This window comes from Orycteropus afer, unplaced genomic scaffold (assembly GCF_000298275.1).
Source record: "Orycteropus afer afer isolate SDZICR_OR568_19922 unplaced genomic scaffold, OryAfe1.0 scaffold00125, whole genome shotgun sequence".
In the NCBI taxonomy this organism is placed as follows: domain Eukaryota; kingdom Metazoa; phylum Chordata; class Mammalia; order Tubulidentata; family Orycteropodidae; genus Orycteropus; species Orycteropus afer.
The window spans coordinates 1,545,699-1,555,130 of NW_006921712.1; positions in this window are offsets into that span (position 1 = coordinate 1,545,699).

A 9,432-nucleotide genomic window follows, 5' to 3' on the forward strand; every position below is an offset into this window, starting at 1 on the left:
TTAGCCACTATGCTACCAGAGCTCCTATAGCACATACAAATGCGTATGTGGAAATATCATCTGCCACCCTTACATATGGTCATGAGTATATTCCCTTTTGCCTGGACATACCTCATCATTCAGCCTATCTACTCATCTATTTACAGGTATATCAATGTTCATTATCACTAATTATGCAGTATCATGTAAAAGGTATATGTAAAAGGGTTTAACTTTATTGCCTCTACCTCTTGTGCACCTCTCTGTGTCTTCATTTTCCTTAGTGTAATTGTGTTGGTCACTTGCTTTTGGTATATTGCCTTTCCCTTCACCAAATCAATACTTGTCTCTACCTATCTAGCAGTGTTTCCTCCCCTCCCATCCCATCCCTGGTAACCAACTGTTTTGGTTACCTAATACCTCTCTGAGAGGACTATATCACAAATGGGATGGCTTGAACAAACAGGAGTAATTCTCTTACAATTTTGGAATCCAGAAGTCCTAGTTCAAAGTATCAGGCTTCAGGGGCTGGGTGAAAGCCCTTCAAGTTTGGGCTTCAGCTCTGCCTCTTGCTCCCAGCCCACTGAAGCTAGAGGTTTTTCTTCACTCAGGCAGCAGCTGGCTGCTGAGGCTGACAAACCTGAGGACAACAAGTGAAAAGACACAATTCCAATAGCACCAAACAACATGGCAGGCCACTAATTCAAGTCCAGAAAAAGTCCCAAGATAGGCAGACATGGCAGGCTATTGAACAACGACTTGGCTACATGCAGGGTTCAAGTGTGCCAAAAAGCTAGAGACCTTCCTCAAAGCTGCTTCTTATATACTGGAAGCAGACCACATCCCTAAAGCAGCTACTCAGTTGCTCCAGTAGATTCCAACATGAGACTGATTGCCAGTCTCACCATGTGGAATAACTACCACCACCTGCCCAACCACTAAACCAGGCCCAGCCATGTTGATATACAACCTTAACTACCACACCAACAAAGAAAGTTTCCTTCCATTTGTAAACATTTCTTTGACTTCTTACTAATACAATATTTGTCTTTCTATGATTGACTTGTTTTACTCAGCATAATGTCCTCCAAGTTCATTCATGTTATCCAGTGTTTCACAGATTCTATATTGTTCTTCAGTGTTGCATTGTATTCCATTTTGTATATGTACCATTGTTTGCTTATCCATTCATCTGTTGATGGGCACTTAGGTTGCTCCCATCTCTTTGCTATTGTGAATAGTCCTGTGAAGAACATAGGTGTGCCTATATCTGTTCATGTTCTGGCTCACACTCCTTTAGGACATATGCCTAGTAATGGGATTGCTGGATCAAATAGTATTTCTATTTCCCACTTTTTAAGGAATATCCATACTGATATCCACAGTAGTTGTATCATCTTATAGTTCCACCAGCAGTGTGAGAGTACCAATCTCTTCACATCCTCACCAACATTTGTTATTTTCCATGTTGTTGAACCCTGCTATTAGTGCTAGGGTGATATGGCATCTCAACTTGTTCTTAAAATCCTTGATAAATAAGCCTGGATTCTGTACTACCAGAACACTGGTTTAGGGATTGTGTTCTGAAATTCTGTAAGTTGCGTGTGCTTGAATCAGTTTAGAATTTCAGTCATCACTTTTGAAAAATAAATTTCCATTTGCTCGTTTTCCTTCCATTTTGGGAAAATGATTTCCCATTTGCATTGTCTTTTCTTTCCACTTGAGAACTTTGATTGATGCTCAAGTTTTGTCAGAGGGTCTGATATTCCTACATAAGAGTCTCTGACAAGTCAATGAGGTTATCTATAACCTGGTTTTCTGTTGATTTGAGTCTATCTTACCAAACAATTGTGTATGTTTTAAGAAATTGAGTTGCTAGTGTTGTGTGATATAAGCCTTATAAGTAAAAGTCTGGTTTTTGAGCTGGCATCACAGACCAGTGAGTTTATGTGATTTTTCTGTTTCATATTTGTTCTGAAAGCTTGCCTCTGGTATAGAGCATTGTGTCTGACTTTCTGTCTTGTACTAGGTTGGAGGCCATGCTGGCAGTGCTGTTTTTCATGAGGCTGTTTCAAATCTCAGAAAAAAAATTGTTCTTGAACCTCTTTTTTTTTTATTTATTGTGATTTGGGTGAAGATTTACAGAGCAAATTCACATATACTTTGTCTCATGTCATTGACCACAGTTTACCACAATGCAACAGCTCCCCTCCCACTTCCTCCCCATAATTGCCTCTTCCCAGTGTCCATCCCTCCATATACTCCTGCCCCCTGAGCTGTCTCCCTGTGCATAAGCAGCCCTTCTTTCTCCCATGATTATTCTCTCCAAGGAGTGTATCTACTTGAGGTAAATGTTCAACTCATATGCCTATATTTTGTTAGGCTGGAAACCACAGGTGTGGGTTCAATTCCAGACCTGAAGGGCAGCTAGGGGCCATAGTCTCAGTGGTTCCACCAGGCTCTATCAGACCAGCAAACCTGGTCCCCACCTTTTTTTTTTTCTTGTACCCCTTTTATGATCAGGGCTTTTAGTAGCTACTCTGAGAAACTTTAATATAAATCTGTCTATTTGAAAATTAAACTGAAAAAGCCTGGGTTGTTTATTTACATGGCTTAACAGGCCTTAAAAAAGACAAATTATTCTAAATTGCTGGTCTAAAGGATACTTTAATGCATGAGAAAGACAGAGTTATGAAATTGTAATAATTGCCTACCACTGGATGGTATTATTACATTAGATTATAATGTTATTTCAAAGAACATGCTCTGATTGGTTTAATAATAAGAAAATATTTTTATAAATTAAATAATTCTGTTATTCCCAGGAATTCATGAAAATAAATTCATTCTTACAAATGTTATTTATGTTTATGTCAACCTTGAAAACAACATCTTAAAAGCAAAACCTTTCCAAGTAACTTAAAAAAAAAGTTTTATCATGATTTGGGTAAAAGTTTACAGAGAAAATTCATTTTCCATTCAGCATTTCATAACCCTCCTCACCTTTTTTGCGACATTGATTGCAATCTCTCCACAATGTAACTGTTTTCTTCCCACTTCCTCCCTGCAGTTACTTTTTCCCTCTGTCCTTCTTTCTGATGCATTCCTTCCCTCTGAGTTGCTCCCTGTGCAAACACTGCCCTTCTGATCTCCCATGGTTAATAGTTCTAAGGAATTCACCTTCCTGGGATAATTTTTCACCTTGTGGGCCAGTTTATTGCTTGGCTAAAAGTAAAAGCATGAAGGCAGTTCATTCCAGGCCTAAAAAGTGATTAATAGCCATAGTCTTGTAAGTCTCACCCATCTCTGTCAGATCAGTAAGCCTGGTAATTTTATGATTTTGAGTTTTGTTCCATGTTTTTTCCCACTCTATTTAGAATGTCCAATTTCAATCCCTTTCTGAGTGGTTGGCACTAGTAGCTGGGCAACATCTAGTTCTTCTGGTCTTAGGATCATTTAGAATGAGGTTTCCATGTTCCACTAGTCCTTTGGACTAATTGTTTCCAAGCATCTTTGATTTTCTTCACCCTTCTTTGTTCTTGATTAGGAGAGACAAATACTTGCCTCTTAGATGGCTGCTCACAAGCTTTTAAAATCTCAGCTGCTAGTACTAAACTAGGATGTAGAACGATGTTTCTGTATACTATGTTATGCCAATTGAGCTTGTGGTCTCCCCACAATCATGGTCCTGGGTCTTCAGGCCCAGTGACTCACTCCCTCAAGGTGTTTGATTGTGGCTAAGAAGTTATTATAACTTTGCACCCTGCTTACTCTATTATGTACATGAACGTTTTTATAGTACATACAAATACATTTGTAGAAATATCAACTGCAAACCTATATATTTTCATGGGTACATTCATGTTCACCTACCCAAACCTAATCATCTTGCCAGTCTACTTATGTATCTACCTATAGACTAATGCTTATTATTACTGATTATGCAGTACTGTACATGCAATAGTATTTACCTTTGTTGTTTGTACCTCTTGTGCACCTCTCTGTGTCTTTCTTTTCTTTAGTGATATTGTGCTGGTCACCTGCTTTTGGTACATTGCCTTTCCTTTCATCCAAATCAATAGCTGTTTCTTACCTAGCAGCAAATTTCCCTGCCCTCCTCTCCCATTCCTGCTAATGAACAAAGGTTTCTGTTTGTAAACCTTTCCTTGACTTTTTATAATAACAGACTCATACACTATTTGTCCTTCTATGATTGACTTACTTCACTCAGCATAATGTCCTCCATTTACATCCCCTTTATGAGTTGTTTGTGGATTCTTCATTATTCTTTAATGTTGCATAATATTCCATTGTGTGTACGTACTAAAGGTTGGTTATTTAATGAGCGTTTAGGCTGTTTCCATCTCTTTGCTATGGTACATAGTGTTGCAATGAACATGGGTGGGTATATACCTATATGTGTCCTGGCTTTAATTTCTTTAGGATATACACTTAGTAGTGCGATTGCTAGATCAAGTGGTATTTCTATTTCCAACTTTGTAAGGAGACTTCATATCATTTTCCACAGTAGCCACTGCATCATGTTATAGTCCCACCAACAGTGTATGAGACTTCCAATCTCTACACACCCTTGCCAGCATATATTGTTTCTGTCTCGTTGTACTTTGCTATTATTGCTGGGATGCGATGATATCTCCTTGTTGTTTTGATTTGCATCTCTCTAGTGGATAATGATCAGGAGTGTTTCTTCATATGTTTGTTGGCTGCCTGAATATCTTCCTTGGTAAAGTGCCTTATTTATGTCCTTTTCCCATTTTTTAATTAAATTGTTTGTCTTTTTAAAATTGAGGTGCTGCATTTTCCATAAATTTGAGAGAAAATTCCGTGTTGGATATGTCATTGCCAAACATTATTTCCCGATCTGTAGGTTCTTATTTTACTCTTTTGAAGAAATCTGTTTATGCACATAAGATTTTCATTGTTAGAAGGTCTCAGTATCTAGATTATCTTCTGCTGTTTTTGTATTTTTCTTTTTATGTTTGATAGTCTATTTATGCCATAAATTAGGGGCCCTGAGTTTGCAACAGTTTTTCCCTTAAGAACTTTGTACTTTTAGGTGTTACATTTAGGTATTTGATCATCTTGAGTTAGTTTTTTGTATGGTGGGAATTTTAGGTCTTGTTTCACTTTTCTGCAAATGCATATCCAGTTTTGCCAGTGCCGTTTGTTAAAGAGACTATCTCTTCCCCATCGAATGGATTTCAGCCCTTTGTCAAATATGAGCTGTCCCTAGGTGGATGCATCTATTTGTGGATTTTCAATTCTCTTCTACTTGTCTGTGTGTTTTTGTAACATTACTAGGCTATTTTGTAACATTACTGTTACATTGTAACAGTACTAGGCTATTTTGACTACTGTGACTGTATAGTAGGTTTTAAGACTGCTCTGTGTGAGACCTCCTACTTTGTTCTTCTTTTGCAGTAGTGTTTGCATATTCAGGGTCTCTTTTGTTTCCATATAAAATCAATGATTTTTCCATGTCCTTTAGAGTACTGATGAAATCTGGATTGGGGTTGCAGTGGATCTATATATTGGTTTGCGTAGTGTTGACATTTTTCACAAAGTTCAGTCTTCCTATCCAGGAGTATGGTGTGTTCTTCCATGTACGTAGATCTCTTATAGTTTCTTGTAGCACTGTTTTGAAGTTGTCTTTGTGTAGATCTTATTTCTAAGTATTATCTTTCTGGTTTTTTTTTTTGTTGGTAGGTGCTGTTGAGTCAGCTCTAACTAAGAGCAACCCTATGTACAACAGAACAAAACATTGCCCAGTTGTGTATCATCATAACAACCCTTGGTATACTTGAGCCCATTGTTGCATCTCACTGGGTATTCCATCAATTCCTGGAGCCTTGTTTTTCATTAGTTCCTTCAGTGATGCTTGGACTTCTTCCTTCAATACCATTGGTTCTTGATTATATGCTACCTCCTGAAATAGTTGAACATTGACTTTTTTTTTTTTTTTTTTTTTTGGTGAAATGACTGTGTATACCTTCCATCTTCTTTTGATGCTTCCTGCATCATTCACTATTTTGTCCATAGAATCCTTCAGTATTATAACTCAAAGCTTGAATTTTTTTTTTCAGTTCTTTCAGCTTGAGAAATGCCAAGCACGTTCTTCACTTTTGGTTTTCTAACTTCAGGTCGTTGCACATTTCACTATAATAATTTACTTTTTCTTCTTGAGTGGTTCTTTGAAATCTTCTGTTCAGCTCTTTAATATTGTCATTTCTTACACCTGCTTTAGTTACTCTCCATGCAAGAGCAAGTTTCAGAATCTCCTCTGATGTTCATTTTTACTTTTCTTCCTTTCGTCTTTTTAATGACCTTTGCTTTCTTCTTGGATGATGTTCTTGATGTCATCCCACAATTCATCTGGTTTTGGGTCATTGGTGTTCAATGGGCCAAATCTATTCTTCATATGGTCTCTAAATTCAGGTGAGACATAGTCAAAATCATATTCTGGCTCTTGTGGACTTTTTTTAATTGTCTTCAGCTTCAACTTGAACTTGCATAGGAGCAGTTGATGGTATGCTCCACATTCAGCTCCTGGCCTTGTTTTGGCTGAAGATATTGAGTTTATCCATTGCCTCTTGACACAAATATAGTCCATCTGATTCCTATCTATTCCATTTGGTGAGGTCCATGTGTACAGCTGTCATTTATGTTGTTAAACAAGGTATTTTTAACAAATAAGTCATTGCAAAATTCTATCATGTGACCTCTGGAGTAATTTTTATCACCAAGGCCTTATTTTCCAACTACCAATGATTCCTTTTTGTGTCCAACTTTGCATTCCAATCATCAGTAATAATCAATACATCTTGATTGCACATTTGATGAATTTCACACTGCAGAATTTGATAAAAATCTTCATTTCTTCATGTTTGGCTTTAGTGGTTGGTGTGTAAATTTCTGGTCATCCTTGAAGTGTATGGATATTATCTTATCACTGACAGCATTGTACTTCAGGATAGATCTTGAAACATTCTTTTTGACCATGAATGAGTTGTTATTCCTCTTGAATTTGTCATTCCTGGAAGAGTAGACCATTTGATTGTCTGTTTCAAAATGGCCTAAACCTGTCCATTTGAGCTCATTAATTCCTAGGATATTGATGTTTGTGTCCTCTATTTAATTTCTGACAACTTCCAATTTTCCTAGATTCATATGCTATACATTCCATGTTACAGTTATTCATGGATGTTTGCAGCTGTTTCTCCCCATTTTGAGTCATGCCCCATCAGCAAATGGAGGTCTTGAAAATTTTACTCCACCCAAATCTTTAAGGTAGATTCTATTTTGAGGAAGCAGTGCTTCCCTAAACATATTTTGAGTGCCTTCCAACCTGAGGGGCTCATTGTCTGGCATTATATAAGACAATGTTTCAGGGCTATTCACAAAGTTTTCCAGTAATATATCAGAAGTGTTTCACTGCTATAAATTTTTCACTGGCCATTTTTTTCAGAAATCAATGGCCCCATCTTTCTTCCCAGTTTGTCTTAGTCTGGAAGGTCTGCTGAAACCTGTCAACCATGGTTGATCCTGCAGGTATTTGAAATACTGTTGACATAGCCTCCAGCCTCATAGCAACATGCCAGCCACCACTGTATGACAAACTGACAAAGGAGTGGTGGTTTTTTGGAGCTATTATAACAGTATAATTTTCCTCATTTCCTTTTCAGAGATCTTTTTATTGATGTACAAGTTGACCTTTATAGGTAACTTTTCATTTTTCCAATGCTGCTCTCAGGATTGTTTCTTTGTCTTTAGTTTTGGAAAGTTTGACTATTATATATGTTGGTGATTTTCTTTTGAGGTCTATCCTGTTTGGGATCATTGAACTTCATGAGTGCATATCTTCTCATCTTTTACCATATTATGGAAGTTCTCTTCCAAGAAATCTTGGACAATTTTCTCTGTGGTTTTATTTGTCTCTTCCTGTTCTGGACTTCCACTCATATGTAAATTATTCTTCTTTATGGTGTCTCACATAAATCTTAGGCTTTCTTCTTCTTCTTCTTTTTTTTTTTTTTTGGTCTTTTTTTTCTGATTTTTCCCTTACTAAGGTAGTATTGACATATTTGTCTTCAATCTCACTAATTCTGTCTTCCACTGATTCAATTCTACTCCGTTACCCTTTCAATGTGTTATCTATTTCTGAAATTTTAATATTAATCTTCTGGATTTCTATTTGCTGTTTTTGTATGCATTGTATTTTTCATTTATTTTGTCTGTTTGCTCTTGCGTTGTTTTCTTAAGTTGTTTTTATCATTCTGTCTGTATTTTTCATAATTTTATTCCATGCTTTTCTCGATCTGTCTCCCAACTGATTGAACATACCTGAGTATCATTCTTTTGAATTCTATGTCAGGTATCTGCAATGCCATTTCTTTCTCAGGTAGTTTTTCTGGCTCTGTATTCTTGTCCCTTGTTTGTACTACTTTATCATGCTTCATTATGTGAACAGGGATTGTCAGTGGTCTCTGAGATATTGTGATTTTGTATTTGGATTTAATTAGTGATTGTATGTTGGTGTGATTTGCCCAAGTTTTTTTTTTTTTTTTTTAATATAATCAAGTGAGTGGGGCTGCTGTGCTACTCTATTCTCTAGTTTTACCACACTTTGTGACTCTCCCCACCATTCATCTGTCAGTTTGTCATACTGTGGTGGCTTGTGTGTTCCTGTGAGGCTAGAAGCTATTCCACAGGTATTTCAAATACCAGCAGAGTCACCCATGCTTTCAAAGATTTCACTGCAGCAATTTTGAATAAGACAACCATAAAATCTACTTGTCAGGAATGACAAATTGAAGAGGAATTGCATCACATTCATCAGCACAAAGACCTGAAGTTAGAAAACCAAAAGGAAAGAACACGCTCTACATGTCTCAAGCTGAAAAAACTGAAGAAAAAATTCAAGTCTTGAGTTGCAATATTGAAAGTTTCTATGGGAAAAATATTGAATGATTCAGGAAACATCAAAAGAAGATGGAAGGAATACACAGAGTCACTGTAACAAAAAGAATTGGTCGATGTTCATCCATTTCAGGAGGTGGGAAATGAGCAAGAACCAATGGTATTGAAAGAGGAAGTTGAAAGCTGCACTGAAGGAATTAGCAAAAAACAAGGCTCCAGGAATTGACAGAATGCCCATTGAGATGTTTCAACAAATGGATTCCATATTGGAGGCACACGCTTGTCATGCCAAGGATTTTGAAGACAGAGACCTGGCCAACTGCCTGGAATTTTTTCTTTTTTTTTTACCCATTCTAAAGGAAAGTGATCCCACAGAATGTGGAAATTGTCGAACAATATCATTAATACCATACACAAGTAAAATCTTGTTGTTGTTGTTGTTAAGTGCTGTCGAGTCATTTCCAACTCATAGCGACCCCATGCACAGCAGAACGAAACACTGCCCGATCCCGCGCC